This window comes from Dromiciops gliroides, chromosome 4 (genome assembly GCF_019393635.1).
Source record: "Dromiciops gliroides isolate mDroGli1 chromosome 4, mDroGli1.pri, whole genome shotgun sequence".
Lineage (NCBI taxonomy): Eukaryota > Metazoa > Chordata > Mammalia > Microbiotheria > Microbiotheriidae > Dromiciops > Dromiciops gliroides.
This window is the reverse complement of record NC_057864.1, coordinates 422,351,170-422,367,925: the sequence shown is the minus strand read 5'-3', so window position 1 is coordinate 422,367,925 and position 16,756 is coordinate 422,351,170. Positions and strand designations below refer to the sequence as shown.

Genomic DNA, 16,756 nt, shown 5'->3' with positions numbered 1-16,756 from the left:
TCTCTTGCATTATGAAAAATATTTCTAGGTTACTAATTTTGCTGCTTAATAAAATACTAAAAGAGATTCAACATGTTTATAGAACCTCTTTGCAAAGCTCAAACCCCACCACATGCACAAGGGACATATAAATTCCTCAATATACAGGTTTTCACATCTTAGATTCATCATTCATTATGTTACCTTAGAGATAAAAATACAATTTTACACTTACATGACAGTGATAAGAATTAGAAATAACATCTGATTATGAGTTTTAATTTTGAAATTAATCTACAGACACCTCTAATTATAAAATATTTCAAATCAAACATCACTTCTAAATATTTTATCAGAAAAAAACATGCAATGTTTTCCAATTTTTTTATCACAATTCTATATTTTGTAAAACTGTAAGCTAAACTTCAAAATATAGTAATACAAGAATATATAGCTAGATGTACAGGACCTTTGTATAAGAAAAAATATTCTACATGCCAGATTGCATCACAACTAAACATTTATTAACAATTTTTACCCAGAACACAATGTTAAAATTAAATTTCCTGAAAGACAGTTCTATGATATATCATTGCACATTGCTGAAGCATTGTATGTCATGGTACTTCTGGCCACAGGGAATTACACATGTCACTAGTTTATTTATGTAAGCTCTTATTAGTATTATTATTTCACCAAGGCATCAACTAGCTTATGTCCTCAGACTCTGGGGCAAACATAAGGGCTTCTGCCTGGACTTAGGTATTTCTAAGATATATGACCTTGTTTCAAAGGCATTAGTCCCAAGGGGCACTAGCCAATTCTGCAAAGCTACATTAGACAAAACTAGATAACCTTGGAAATGTCCTGGTACAATCTAGAATCTCTAGTACAAACCCAAGGCAGAGCCATTCTTCTAAAATAATTTGTTTCCAGGACAAACAGTTGGTATCTGCTTCAGTGTCTTGTCACTTTCTGCAACTCAAAACATTTACATTATTAATATGTAACTCCCAATAAAGACACATTAACTTGCCCCTACCCTATCACCTTATCTAAACTGGAACAGAAAACACCGATTCTCAGATGTGCGATGTTTAAAATGTGTGGTCACCTTAAATTAGAAGCTTTAGCACCAGTCTTTGAACATTAAGCATTTATTTAAGCATACCAGGTATTCACATGGAGTTCGGAAAGTTAAGAAAAGGCCTATGTAGCCTAGAGTTCCAGCCTGGTCGTGTTCTTTCTGAAATCCTCTGTCACAAGCCTATTTCAATCCTCAAACTGAGTGTGGAAACTTTTTATAGGTCCGGAGAAGAGGCGGTCCTAACACACTGCTTCAAGTTGATTGGTTGAGAGTGGGTCTCCGTTGATGTCGCAGTCCACAGCCTCTGAGAACACACTCTACTCAGGGTTGACCACGTGTGGCCTCAATTTAATCAACCTTAACTAGGTTAAACTTCTGAGAACAACACCCTACTCAGGGCCAGCCAGGTATGGTCCCGATTTAATCATTCTTAAGTAGGTTGTCTCAGTCTCACCCAAATCAATTAATTCCAAATCAATCTTCAGGTGTGGCTCCTGAGTATCTGCCAAATCCCATTATTTTATCACAGGTGGTTGGGTAGACAAAGAGAATCAAGCAAAGCCATATAGATAGCACAGGTTATCATTTTATGCTTCTTCAGCCACTTTCATCACCACATTTTAAAGACGGTTATTGAAAGAGCTACATAGGAACTGGTGAAGAATGGGAAAGAAAAGAGCCAGAAGAACAATAAGTGTAATGAAAATGAAAATAACACTAAAAGGCATTACAACTCTGATTGATATTGTTTGCAGAAAACACAGCTTAAGTATTACCTTCTGAATAATTCTTCCTCCAAAAAATGTCCTAGTGTTTTTTATATACTCTGGGCAAGTCGTTTAACCTCTCGGCCTCATTTCCTTATTTTTAAAATGATGGGTTTCGACTAGATGTCCTCTGAGGTCCCTTCTAGCTCCAAATCTATGATCCCATGATCCTATGTTGCCTCTTTCATAGAATTTCAACTCTTACAGGGCAAGAGATACTTTATTTTTTTCCATTTTGTTTTCTTTGTTTCCATGTAAGCTGGAATCTTAGTAGTACTATGAATATAGTGCTGGACCTGGAGTTGAGAAGGACTGAGTTAAAATCTAGCCTCAGAGACTTACTGGCAAATCAGAATCTCTGTCTGCCTCAATTTCCTTGCTTGTACAATTGGGATAAAAATAGAATGAACCTCTCAGGGTTGTTTTGAGGGTAAAATAAGATATTTGTAAAGTGTTCTGAAAAACAAAATAAAATATACAAGCTAACTCTGATTGCTTGATTGACAGATGATGACACATACCCCTCTCCTCTCTGTAGAAAGATGGGAAATGTGCTGATTGGTGAGTATGCTGTCAGAGACAGTTGCTGTGTGAGTTGGTTTTGCTTAACAGTTTTTATTTGTGACAATGGAGAGTTCTGGAAGAAACATTTTGTGGAATAAAAACCAAAAGGCAACAATAAAATTTCACAAAAAAAAAAAAACACAAAAAAAACCCAACAGTAGAAGGCAAGCCCAGATGCTGCTGATCTGATCTGGCTGCTTGCCTATGCTTCAGTATGTTAGAGTAACATAACTCAGCAGCCAATTAACAAGAGGTAGTGGGGGAAGTGCAAGGCCACTTTCCTTCCTCCAACATAAGCATGCATTTTCTACAGTACTGAACAAATTACTCAAGCTGCTATCTTAAAATCATAGCCAGGCCATAGTTTACCACCCTTTGTTTCTATTATCTATGTGCTGACTCCCAATTAAATACAAAATAGAAATCATAAAGAAAGAAATAAAAAGAAATTAACAAAGTTCTAGATAAAATAAATGAATTAATAAAAGTAGGATCTGTTTAAAAACAAACAAACAATGAGAAGACTAACCAATAGCTAATTTAGCTTAAAAAAAAAAAGAAAAGCAAATTTTCCATATAAAATTTTTAAAAGGAGAATTTGCAAGTGAAGAAAAAGTAAGTCATTCAGGTCACAAGGGCTAGCATGAAACCTGGCCCCAGATAAGCCTAGATCAGATCTCATCTAAAAGTATAGTTTTGGGGCAGCTAGGTGACAGAGTGGATAGAGTACTGGCCCTGGAGTGAGGAGGACCTGAGTTCAAATTTGGCCTCAGACACTTACTGTGTGACCCTGGGCAAGTCAATTAAGCCCAATTGCCTCCTCCCCCAAATAAATAAATAAAAGTATATAGTTTGAGGCTTCCCTTGTTTTCCCTAGTTATATCCGTTGCCCAGGGAAGAAGGAAAGGCCCTCACAACTGAAGATAGTTGAAACTTAGGGCCTGATAACTGAAATTTTAATAACATTTTAAAGTTTGAAAAGCCGTTTCTATACATTGTTTCATTTGAGTCTAACAAAAATAACCTTCTCGTGAGGTACTGCAGATATTACTCCATGGAAATTGAAGCTCAGAAAAAAGTTACAAATTTCCCATGGTCACATGAATAACATGTCTAAGCCCAATCTGATATTTCTAGTCCAGCACTCTGGCTAATACATGATAATTTAGAGAATATGGATAAAGAACAATATAAATGTGTAGGCAAAAGGAAGCGTCATAGATGAGTAAATCATTTCCAAGCCTTGGCCAATATTCCAAAGCTCCACACCAACTACAATATCAGGATGTATTTCATTGAGTCTCTATGCCATTCCCTATACCTTTTCAAGTACCCCTAAACTCTCTGCTGAAGTGTATTAATGTTTTCAAGTACAGAGACTGGGTCTGGAACACAACCTTAATCCATTACTCCCATCCTCTCTAATTTGTTTCTTAGCTTGAAAATCCTTTCTTACAGAGGGGAGACATTCTGGTTTTCTTCTAATCTGTTTATAAAACAATACATACATACAATAAGACAAATAACTGGAGAAGAAAAAGAGACTATGTACTTTAGTATTAGCAAAACACACTGTGACAAAAGTCTTCTATCATTTCAAATGATGAACACATGACAAAGTATCCCATCTTTTAAATAAGATTATTCAAGAAATGATCATGCAGAATATCCATCTGGGTTGTTTGTGGATTTATGAGTTTGGCATTTTGGTTAAATAGTCTGGTCTTTCAAATTAAATATCATTAGGAGGATATCAGGAGAAGAAAATGTCTGATATTGGAATTTGACAGAGATTGCACCAGAAAAAGACATAGTTAACTCATTTTCTGGAACTTTTTCTTGCATTTGGAGTGTAAGAGAAATCTCCATTGTAAAAATTAATTAGATAGTTTTGTAATTCATTGAATATCTGTATAGTTGCCATGAATTTGGTAAATCTCTTCTCTTCCATTTTTTCTACAAGTAGTTGCCAAATTAATCTTCCTAAAATACCACTTTCATCATATCACTCCTCTGTTTGATAACTGACTATGGCTCCCTATTAGGTATTGCATCAAATCCAAAGTCCATGACCTATCACTGAAAACCTAACACTGACAGAGCTTACCCAAACCAATTCTTTGATTGCCAAATAAAGTAAGCCCTTTAACTATGACAATTCTTTCTCTGTCCCCTCATTGGTCTATGCCAACTATCATTGCATTATTTACCTCAATGCTTATGTCACCCTTTTTCCTGCCTTTTGCTCTTTCTGACTGTTCAGGTTTTTCTTTCTCTATTTCATTTCCTCCATGAGTTATATTCCTACCCAAACTAGGAGCAATGGGTGGAAATTTCAAAAAAGGTAAATGTAAGTTAGATGGCAAGAAAATGTTCTTAATAATTAGAGCTGTCACAAAGTAGAATAGACTGCTTTTAGAGGTGATACATTTCCCTGACACAGAGACCTTCGAGTAGAGGCTGGATTACTTTGTGTCTAGTATACTACGGTGAAGGGGGATTTTTTTGGTTTTGTTTTTATTTTTGTTTAGGAATGATTTTTTTCCCCAATGGAAACAATACCATAAATGGTAGTTAGGTTCCTAGGAAAGCCAACAGAAGCTCATTTAACCCGTTATATAATTGAATATTATAAATGTATTATTGGTTTACCACAATTTCTCTGGGGAAAATGCATTCTTTTTCTCATTAGAGAAATCTAACATCTTCACTACAGTCTAAGTCACTAAAAGATAATCCTTTCCTCTTTCTGACGCTTACAGAATCTGAAGTGGAAAAGACCTCAGAGACTATCAACTCCAGCCCATGCTTGAGTAAGAATTCCCTCTACAACATTGTAGATGACAAAGAATGATAGACAAATGCATGATGTGCTTAAGTATTCCTTAATATTCTAACAATGGTCACTTATACAGGGCAAGTGGCATAAAAGACATCGCTGAGATCTTGAATGTCAAGAAAAGGAGATGGGCTGGTCTTGTAGTGAGAGAAAAAAGATATTGGTGGAATACCTGAGAGTGGCTTTGGTGTCAATAAAATATAAAAAGTCCCTGACTCATTGGAGATATCTTATTTAGGAAATTTATAGGAAGACACAGGTAAAAATCACCCAGTGTACATGGTTTGCAATTGTACAGAAAATGATATACACAGTAGTGAGATCATGAACCCAGTGAAGTATTGAAAGGGAGCAAGCAATGCAGGGAAAGATTTGTTTAGTTGTTGTTGTTGAGTTGTTTCAGGTATACCCGACTCTTCATGATCCTGTTTAGTGTTTTCTTGGCAAAGATACTGGCGTGCTTTATCATTTCCTTCTCCTGCTCATTTTACATATAAGGAAGTGAGGCAAACAGGGTTAAGTGACTTGCCCAGGGTCCTACATCTATCAAATGTCTGAGGCCAGATTTGACTTCAAGAAGATGAGTCTTCTTGACTTCAGGCTGGGCATTCTATCCACTGTGTCACTTACTTGCCCCAGGAAGAGATTAATATCCTTACAAAAAACTGTTTCAGACTCTAGAATTCTTATGGAGGGAAATTATTTTTCCACAGTGAATTTCATGATGGAATATGACAGATAAAGAAAGGAGGAGAATAGACTTTATTGTATCATAGATTTGGAATTACATCATTTTAAAGTTGAAAGAGGTGCTAGAGATAATCTAATCAATCTCTCTAATTTTCCAGGTAAGAAAACTATGAGTCAGTGGGATTAGCACCTTGAAAAATGTTTCATGGAAAATTAGTAGCAAAATGAAAATACATTTAAACACCAATACAGGAGTGTATTAAGTATTTTTAAAGAAGAAAATGTATATCTAAAACTGGAAGTCAGGCAGGTCTGCCTACTGAAACCTGGTCTAGTGCTCTTTCCACCAGAATTTAAACTTTAATTCTACACACACTCTCCCACACACAAGCTGCTTAAATCAATTAAGTTTTATTAAATTTCTTTTAATATACACATCATTAATTTACAATGTAGGGAAATATCCAGTAGACTTTGCCTAAAATGGGAAGGAACTGCTTGTTTATTCCACCTACCTTAGGGTACAGAATTTCAATTAAAATTGACTTGATGCTAATTTTCAAGGTGGACCAGAATAGAGTTTCTTTGGAATCCTGAAATTCAAAATGCTGAGACAAAAATATGAAGCTATTTACAGAAGTAGAGATTTAAGTTTTTACCTGAATATTTTTAAGTTGGAGGTCTTCTTCACCATACTGTGTCTAAGGAGCAATGGAAATGGCTATCATTTTTCCATATACAATGTGGCCACTGCTGTAGTGTGCTTGGATAACTGGTGGAAGAACTCCCATCAACGTTGGTGTGAATATGTTGTCTGTTGGCTCATTTATCTTCTCATGACTATGCCCCTGCCAGTCCACAAGGTTTTAGAGAGCATCCCATTATGTTTGTGGAATCTAGAATCTCCTGAATAATGATGTCTTCCAGTCAATTCACAATTAGCAGAAGAAGAGGGGAAATGCAGGTATTGTTTGCAATTGATTTGAGCCTACTATAACAAGGATCTCTGAAAAAGAAAAGATTGGATGAGGTAACAGTGCATTTTACATGGATTGATCTTATGGGCAATCTGAAGGTCTTCAAGGTTCTTAGGTTTAGAGTGGACATCAATGATGTTCCCTTTGCTTTTGAGTGGTTCCTCTTCCCATGTGATAATCATTTTCTATAGTGGTCCACTTAAGAGAAAAATATATTCAGAGCTTTGGCAGAGGGTGCAATGGCTTCTGAGAGAACATCCCCCATGTTGATGGATTCATGAGTTTCTACAATGAGCTATTTTTTATCCTCCTATATAAAAATATAATGAGGGCAGCTAGGTGGCACAGTGGATAGAGCACCGGCCCTGGATTCAGGAGGACCTCAGTTCAAATCCAGCCTCACATAGTTGATACTTGCTAGCTGTGTGACCCTGGGCAAGTCACTTAACCCCAATTGCCTCACCAAAAAACAAAACAAAAAATGTGTTCATTTTAGGGGCAGTTAGGTAGTGCAGTAGATAGAGCACTGGTCCTAGATTCAGGAGGACCTGAGTTCAAATCCAGCTTCAGACACTTGACACTTGCTAGCTGTGTGACCCTGGGCAAGTCACTTAACCCCAATTGCCTCAACAAAAAAATAAATAAATATATATATATGATGAGGAAACCAGCCCTTAAGATCATACAACCACAGATTTAGAATTAGAAGAAAACTCATAGATCATCTAATACTGTCCCTTCATTTTTTAGTTGGAGAAATAAAGGCCCAGAGAGCTTATGGGATTCACCCAAGTTTATACAGGTAGTAAGTGACAGAGCTGAGATTCAAACCTAGGTCCTCTGACTCTAAGTCCAGTACTTCTTCCATTGTACCAGGACATTCTCTAAACCTGCCCTTTGTGTCCTTTGTAAAGTTTTGGGGTATTTCAGCAGATTGACAAGAGCCATCTTAAATTGGAAGAATCCAGGGTAAAAGGAATGGTAGTACAATGTAAAGCTAAGGGGGGCAGCTAGACGGCACAGTGGATAAAGCACCGGCCCTGGATTCAGGAGTACCTGAGTTCAAATCTGGGCTCAGACACTTAACACTTACTAGCTGTGTGATCCTGGGCAAGTCACTTAACCCCAATTGCCTCACAAAAAACCCCAAAACAAACAAACAAAAAAACAACCAAAAAAAAACACAATGTAAAGCTAAGTAATAACTAGGTCTCCAGGGGTCTCTTATTACAGCAAAGTTTCCACATTTCTTAGATGCAGACTATTAAATAGCCACAGACTTTCTATCTTGTCCACAAGGATATTTTGAGAGTCTCCATCAACATCTGTCCCAGCTTTCTCTGTTAGATTCTCTGGTTGTTTGAGGATCAGCAAAGGTATTAAGAGGAGCATTTGGGGGTCTCAGTGTTTACATGATGTAATTTTACCTTCATTACTTGATTTTGTCCCCATTGCTATACCTCTTCCTTCAGCTGTAAGCATTGTCAGGTACCATCATTAGGATCAAGTGATAAGGAGCCAGAGAAGAAAACAAAAGAAGAACCTTTCAGGGAAGGGAACAGGACAAGTATTTATTAAGTATCTACTAGGTGCCAGGCACTATGCTAGGCACTTGGCAAATATCTCATTTTATCCTGACATCAACCCTGTGAGTTATATACTATTATTATTGTGATTTTACAAGAAAGAAACTGAGGCGGACAATAAATATATAATTTGCCCAAAGTCATATAATTCAAGAGTGTCTGATCTCAATTCTTCTTGACTACAAGTTTAGTGCCCTATCCATTATGCCACCAAGCTGCCTCTAGAAGCTGGAAGGGGGGCTTTGGAGAGACATTCAGTAATTACTTTCAGTGTCTGCCCTAAAGAAAGTGGTATTCTCCATTAAAAGGTTAACTTCTTGAGGGTGGGTCCATAGTTTTTGCTTTTATCTTTGTGTCCCCAGAGCTTATTACAGTCCCTGGCACATGTCACATGCTCAATAGATACTTGTTCAGTGACTGACTGACTGGCAGGGAAGAAAGAGGCAAGAAAATATGTAATAGCAACACTGAAGGAATGTTCCCCTCCTATGTCCACCTAATTTGGAAAATTTTTGGTATGTAAAATATTTTTTCTAAACTGGGGACTCCCTGTAATCTTGTACCAAAGTGGGGGAAAATAATAATGACTCATATTTGGAAACACTTAAAACTTTCTTCACGAGAACCCAATAAAAGTAGTATGTTTTTATTTTAAAGATTAATTAACTGTGGATCTGAAAGATAGATGACTTAGAATATTTTCAAAACTGATAAGTGCATGAAAAATATTATCTCATTTGAGCCTCAAGCATTCTTTTGTGTCACCATTTTATGGAAGAGAAAACTAAATCTCATGGAAGTCAGACAGAGTAAGAGAAGAAGGATTTAAACGCAGGTCAGTTTGGTAGTTAGGTGGTACAACAGGACCTGGAGTCAGGAAGACTTATCTTCCTGAGTTCAAATAAGGCCTCAGACACTTACTAGATGTAAGCCTGGGCAAGTCACTTAACTCTCTGTGCCTCAGTTGCCTCATCTATAAAATGAACTCAAGAAGGAAATGGAAAAGAACTTCAATACCTCTGCCAAAAAACCCCAACCTAAATGGGGTCACAAAGAGTCAGACATTGAAACAATTGAACAACAACAATTTCTTGATTCTAAGTCCAAAACTCTATCCTTCCTCTTAGTTCTCCTGTCTTTCTTCAAGACATGTCTTAAGACCAACATTCTCAAGATGAGTTTTCCAGTCCTTTCCCACATACTGGTTCTTTCCCTTATAAGATCACCTACCATCTACTATGTATATGTGTGTATATAAAATCTTGTGTGTACCTAGTTATTTAGATGTTTTCTTTCTTCCCCCAACACCCTGCCAATTAGAACTGACCACCTTGAAGGTAGGAACTCTCATTGCCTTTCTTTGTATTTCTAAAAGTTAGTTAAGTGCCTGGCACATAGTAAGTACTTAATAAATTATTGTTTAATTGATTGGTTTATCCACTACACCATGCAGCCTCTCAAGAGATGTCACGCACCTAATCAATAATAAAGGGGGAAATAAAGCCCATGTCTTATGACTTAGGACTCAGCCCACTCTGGTGCATAAATTCTCTAGGTGTGCTCTTTGGAAAGGTCAGAAGGAGAGAAGCTATATGTTGTCTGGAGCTAGGGGGAAAGGCTTCACGGGAGAGTTAAGAAATAAGTTTGACCTTGTAGAATCAGTAAGATTAGGATAGATTCAGAGGAATGTGTAAAGGAGTCTAATGTGGGATCAGAAAGAAATAGTAGAAGTAATTTGTCAGAGATGGGAATGAGCAGGGAATGCACTTTTCTGAGTGCATTCTTTTTCATTCTCCATTCTGATTGTATTCCTTGTTCTCTTTTCCAGGATCCAATACAACATGGCAACTTGGTGCTAGCTGCAATGGTTATTTTTGCTTCTGGGCAAAGTTTTACCTGACTTCAAAGACCTGTAGCTAGGGGCAGTTCCATAGTTCACATATGCTATCAAACAACCATCATGAACCAATATTAATCCTCATTGTTACTCTTTTATTTTTGTATTTGAACTAATGACCTTGAGATTCAAAGTTTCTGTTATCCCATTACTGATACCTGGGATTCTACAGGCTCCCTAAATTGTTTTCTTTAACATTCTACTGTGTACATATTTTATGGCTGTAAAGTTACACTCAGATTTACCTGATGTTTACTATTATTCTGTAGAAGATGTTAACTGATGTTAGCACAAATAAATTTTGGAGAAATTTTCCAACCAAGGGAATTGAGAACCAGCTAGTTGGTTTCTGAGGTCAAATACTCCAGGGTACAGGTCTCAAATCACTTAATTCTTCACAGCAAATTAGAAATGGAACTCCAGCTGGTGCTAAAGAATATGACAGACTGGCAATAGAAGGAAATGCTGCTGCTAGGATTTTGAGCCATTTTGTTCCTAAAAGTAAAAATGCTGGACTCAATTTCCCCCCTAAATCTCTTTTCATCAGGTAAAGTTTGCTCAACAAGAGGAAAAAAATCTGTCCACCTGATTTCAGTGTGTGAATCTTGCTAAGGTATAAAAATAAAATGTTATTTAAACAGCAAACTATAATCCTGTTGATGACCAGCTGTGCCTCCTATTAGTATTAATAGGAGTTGCACAAGCATATCAAGGAAAGGAGGGGAAAAACATACCACCTTATGTTTTTCACACACCTTAACATTTTTACAGCAAGTCTGATTACAAGGGTTTACTTGAGCAGTAATTAAACACTGATTGATTACTAAGTAAAAATTGTTTTCACAGCAACATGCAAATGGAAATGAGACATTCATACAAGGAACGCTCACAATCAAGTTTTCTCCCAGCAGATGAGTATTACATTTCCCAAGTACAAAACATATTCGAACGTGGCAGAGAGAGTAGCCTTTGAGGGTTTTTTTTAAATAATTATATTCTTTGCAAAGTCAATTAGGCTTTTAAAAACAAGTTCCTGACATGGCTTTTGAAAGAAGGAAAGAATGACATGAATTTTTGTAATCATTCCTTTGTGAAGAAAGCTACTATTCTATTCACCTTTAAACTGCAGCTGCCTCTTCACGATGCCAAACCATCTGGATAGAAAATAAAATATTCAGTCCATTATCCAGACTTTCTGTCCATACTAACAATGCTAAATATTGTGTAGAGAAAACATATCAGTGATTGACTGAATTTTTCACCTTTCATATTGGCTACTTTAGTCACAGAGAAGTACAAATTACATTGTAAGTGTTCCAATTCAAGTGAATTGGCAGATTGAAATACATATATAGATGAAAATCCATGTTGGTTTCACATATCTTCACGGTGGGATTTTAGAGTGGGATTGGCTATAAAGATGGTCAACTCCCTCATTTTATAGATGAGGAAAATACATTAGATAGAGGTTAAGTAACTTATCCAATGGGACACAAAGAGTAAATGGAAAAGCATAAAAAAAGAGTAAATGGAAAACCCGTATCTTCAGATTCCAGATCTCTTTCTTTTTCTACTATACCATGTTAGATGACTTTGGGGGTAACTGTTTGCTTTAATTAATTGTAAAATTTATTTTTTTGAGTATAGTCACAATTCTAAAGCCAAATACAAACAAAATGTGTGTTTTCTGTTCTTGTTATTCTAAGTTTGGTTTTGGGGGTTTGGATATTTTATTTTTGGCTATGCACATAAGATTGCACAAGTGAGTAACTGTCATAGTTGACACTTACAACATTTTTTCCCTTAATTGACCTATGGTGAAATCTGTATCCCTCAAGAAGAGAAGAAAATATCCAAATGTTGAAAACTGTTGAAATTCTGGCTTGTGATTGGTGGAACTAATGGGAACGATGCCCAAATGGTTTAGTAATCCAGAGTGGGGCAGGTTGTTCTCATTTTCAAAAACAGAAAGAGGGAAATGTTTAATACTACAGTTTGAATGATAACTTTGCTCATAAAATTTTAGAAAGGAAAGAGACAGTCATGGCTAAGCATCAATATATGTCCTTTAAAAACAAGTCATGTCAAAGGGCTCAAACAAACAAAATATTCTTAGCAGTATTTTTGTAGTAGCAAAGAACTAAAACAAAGTATGTATTCATAGATTTGGGAGTGAATAAAACTGTAATATAAGAACATACTGCAACATTACTATATTATAAGAAATAATGATTATAAAGAATACAGATAAGCATTGGAAGCTTTATATAAGGTGATGCAAAGTAAAGCAGAACCAGCAAAAACATACACAGTGACTTAAACATTATGAATAGAATGCATGAGAACAAAAGTAAAAATATTTAATTGTGCAACATATTCTGAGGCAGTTATTCAAATTTCCATTTGCCTTTATGAAGTGAATCCCCTGAGCTTGGATACTATATCTCCTTAGGGCTCTAGACAATCCCCTAAGTGGCTTAAGGGGATGTCTTTTTTAGTGTGGTAGAACTCGAATTCTCAACATTATGCTTGACGCCATGATCCCTAGTTGATTATCATTGTCATCTGGACTAAGTGTTTTGAGAGGGGTAGTTGCCAAGGTGATACAATAAGAACAGTTGATATAAAGCAAAATTTCAAAAGGCTATGACATACTCTCCTATAAGTACATAGCATAGATCCTTCAATTGTTCATATCAAGAAAGACTCCATTTAGGGTGATATATGCTCATCAAATATATGCTCATTTTTTATAGTCATGGAAGATGTCAAGTGCAGAGTCCAAATGGATGAGGGACTCCTCATTTATTGTGAGGTCCTATAAATGTTCCAATTTGAGGATGATACTGTATTATTTGTAAAAAAACCAAATAATGATTAAGTTCCCAAATGAGATAAATTATAACTTAATACTATGTACACAGAAAAAAACTATGAAGATTACTCATTGTCCATGCTATGATGTACAGTTGAATAGATAGTTCATAGAGCTGATTCATTGATAGGTATGTGCATATATGTACATACATACATATGCATGTATATATCAGTCTATGTATATACTCACAACCATATACACATTCATACATGTATGCACATACACAATATAACCCTAAACACATGCATATATACAGGTACATGCATATAGATAGGTATATATGTATATGTGTATACATATATATGGGGTGTGTATACATATATGTGTGTATGTGTATAGATAGATAGATAGATGGATAGATAGATATAACACCAATGAATCAACTTTATGAACTGTCTTTCTGCTTATACACACACATACACTTATGCATGCACACATCTTGCTCTCTCTCTCTCTCTCTCTCTCTCTCTCTCTCTCTCTCTCTCTCTTTCTCTTTCTCTCTCTTCCTTTAAGAAACACTTGGAAAAGACAATGTGCTGGTCCTGAAATTGAACCAGAAAATTGCCTGGATTGTTTTTTGAAAATTGTCCAGTGTTTTTAATAACACTATTTCCCCTGAAACAAAGTCTAACTTTTTAATAACAATATTATTATTCTGGTGATATAGTAGAAGTATGAGTCATTGATGACCACCCAAAAGACAATGTAGAAGTGCATGATGAATGTGGACAGACTACAGCACATTACCAACTAATACCTGCATTTAAAAAAGCAGCTTCTCACCTACCACTAATCAAAGTTTTGCTCTGGACAAGCAGCAAATGGAGATAAATATTTTCTCCCACCATTCCCCACTTAGGCAATTCATTTTCCAGATTTTGTCTGGAACTACTCCAATACTAGACTGTTGTGTTATTGGAATACTGAATTCCAAACTGACTTTTTGTTTTATCTAAGCACCACAGAGCAGAACCTATTTTCTTCAACCAATCCTAATACGCTTCCTGTGCTTTCATCTCATTTCATCCAATGACTTAAATGCCTCCCTCCCCCTAAACTAATTAAAGGTTTTTTTAGACACCTAATTTATGTCTCTGATAGACCAATTCAAGAAAGGTATTTTTTAATTGTTAATATCTGTTTTACACCATTGATTATGTAACTCAAAGAGGCATTCTCACATAATAAAAGTTTCAGTGCCTAGAGTATCCTTTTAATTCTTTGCTTTTTTGGTTTTGTTTTTTTCCAGGGCAATGAGGGTTAAGTGACTTGCCTAGGGTCACACAGCTAGTAAGTGTCAAGTGTCTGAGGTCAGATTTGAACTCAGGTCCTCCTGAATTCAGGGCCGGTGCTCTATCCTTTTAATTCCATAAATTGTGATAGGAATGATTTATTATTCAACTCACTTGAGAAGTCTAAGACTTCTGTGTTGGATTGGAATAGAATGAACCCTCACCCTTACAAAAGTAAGTTTTGAGTGATGGAGGGGTTAGTCCCTCCATTGTGGTCAGTTTATTTATGGATTATTCTATACAATTTATACACACATATACATGTGTATTGTACATGCATGCATACATGTACATCTGTACATACATACATGTACATACATACATATTATGTTTTAGAAGGAACATTAATACATTAGAATGTATACAGAGGAGAATAATCAGGATGGTGAAGAAAATGAAAATTATACTATACTAGGATTAGTTGAAGGAATGTAATATGTTTTGATGGTGAACAAATTAGCTCATATTATCTATACTACTCTCTTTAGATGACTCCCAGATTTATGAGAAACTATTCTGAAGAAAAACTAAGTGACTCAACTCTGAGTCTCTGTGACCATGCCTACTGGTGTACATGAGTACCATACTGCTTGAGCTTTTCAACTTTTTCTCTGGGGATTGTAATGAAGTAAACACTATCATTGTCTCTGAAAAGAGAATGTCAATCAATTGCCCTAATGTTCCACTCACAATCCCTGTTTTTTTCCCAAAACAAAACACTCTTCCCAGGCCACTGCATACTTATAAGTGCTTTCTATCTCATTATAATATAAGCTTCTTCAGGGCAGGGCTTGTCTTACATTTATATTTATATCCCCAGTGCTTAAGACAGTGCTTAACATGTTTTGTTTGTTTTTTGGTGAGGCAATTGGGGTTAAGTGACTTGCCCAGGGTCACACAGCTAGTAAGTGTTAAGTGTCTGAGTCCAGATTTGAACTCAGGTCCTCCTGACTCCAGGGCCAGTGCTCTATCCACTGCGCTACCTAGCTGCCCCTTAACATATAATAAGCATTTGATAAATGCTCATTCATTTGTCGGTTCATCTATACAAACAGTCCTTGTCTCTTACCCTAGTTTCAGTTCTCCATTAGAAATCAATGAGCATTTCAAATTCTAGGCACCTGAAACTCTGCATGTCTAAAAAAGAAATCATTACCTTTTCCCTCAAACCCAATCATCTTCCACAGTTGCCTATTTGATGGGAGTGCATCATTATCCTTCTTATTTGTGTTTTTACCTTTGGTGTCCTCATAACTCCCTACTCTTACTAATTCTACATGTTGTTGTTGTTTGTTGTTCAGACATTTCAGTCACGTCTCACTCTTTGTGACCCCACGTGGGGTTTTCTTCACAAAGATAAAGGAATGATTTGCAATTTCCTTCTTCAGCTCATTTTACAGATGAGGAAACTGAGGCAAACAGGGTTAAGTGACTTGTCCAGGATCCCAAATCTGAGGTCAGATTTGAACTCATGAAGATGAGTCTTCCTGACTCCAGGCCTGGTGTTCTATCTACTATGCCACCTAGCTGCCCAACCCCCTATACTCAAGCCCTGTTATCTCCAAAATTTGCTTTCATACATCTTCTCTATATTCACAAAGTCACTACCCTGGTCCATAGTCTCAGTGCTTTTTGCCTGGTCAATTACAAGTGTCTAATTGGTCTTTATGGACTCTATTCCCGTCATATGCTTTAATCCATCCTCCACAAAGTAAAAACAGTCACCACCCCTTACTTCAATATGCTTCACTGGCTCCCTATTCCTTCTAGGATCAAATACAAACTCTTTTGTTAAAACACTTTACAAACTGGTTCCTTCCTATATTTTCCAGTCTTATGACATATTATTTCCCCCAACAGACTTTGAATCCAACTATACTGACTTATTTACTGTCATTTGTATATCACATTCCATCTCCTCTCTCAGAGTCTTTGCTTTTGGCTACCTCTTATGTCTGGAATGTAGTCCCTCCTCATCTCAATCTTTTGGAATCCCAGGTTTCTTTCAGTTTCAAGTACTTCTATCAGAATGAGATCCATTAGAATATAAGTTTCTTGAGCACAGGAACTATTTCCATTTCTTCCTTATATTTCCAGGACCTAGTATAATGCCTGGCACAATAAATATCTGTAGTAGAAAGCTTGTAAATCTTTGCCTTGTAAAAGAAAAGACTTTAAAGCATTATGACAGCAGTATTCA

The 16,756-nt window shown here is 36.3% G+C and overlaps 1 long non-coding RNA gene across 1 annotated transcript; it reads left to right on the top strand.

Moving 5' to 3' along the window:
- Positions 1-2,342: 2,342 nt before the first annotated feature.
- On the top strand, positions 2,343-11,335 carry LOC122726614. The gene is made up of 3 exons (XR_006352805.1): positions 2,343-2,394; positions 5,160-5,210; positions 10,318-11,335. It is a non-coding gene; the product is annotated as an uncharacterized LOC122726614 (long non-coding RNA).
- The last annotated feature ends 5,421 nt before the right edge of the window (positions 11,336-16,756 follow it).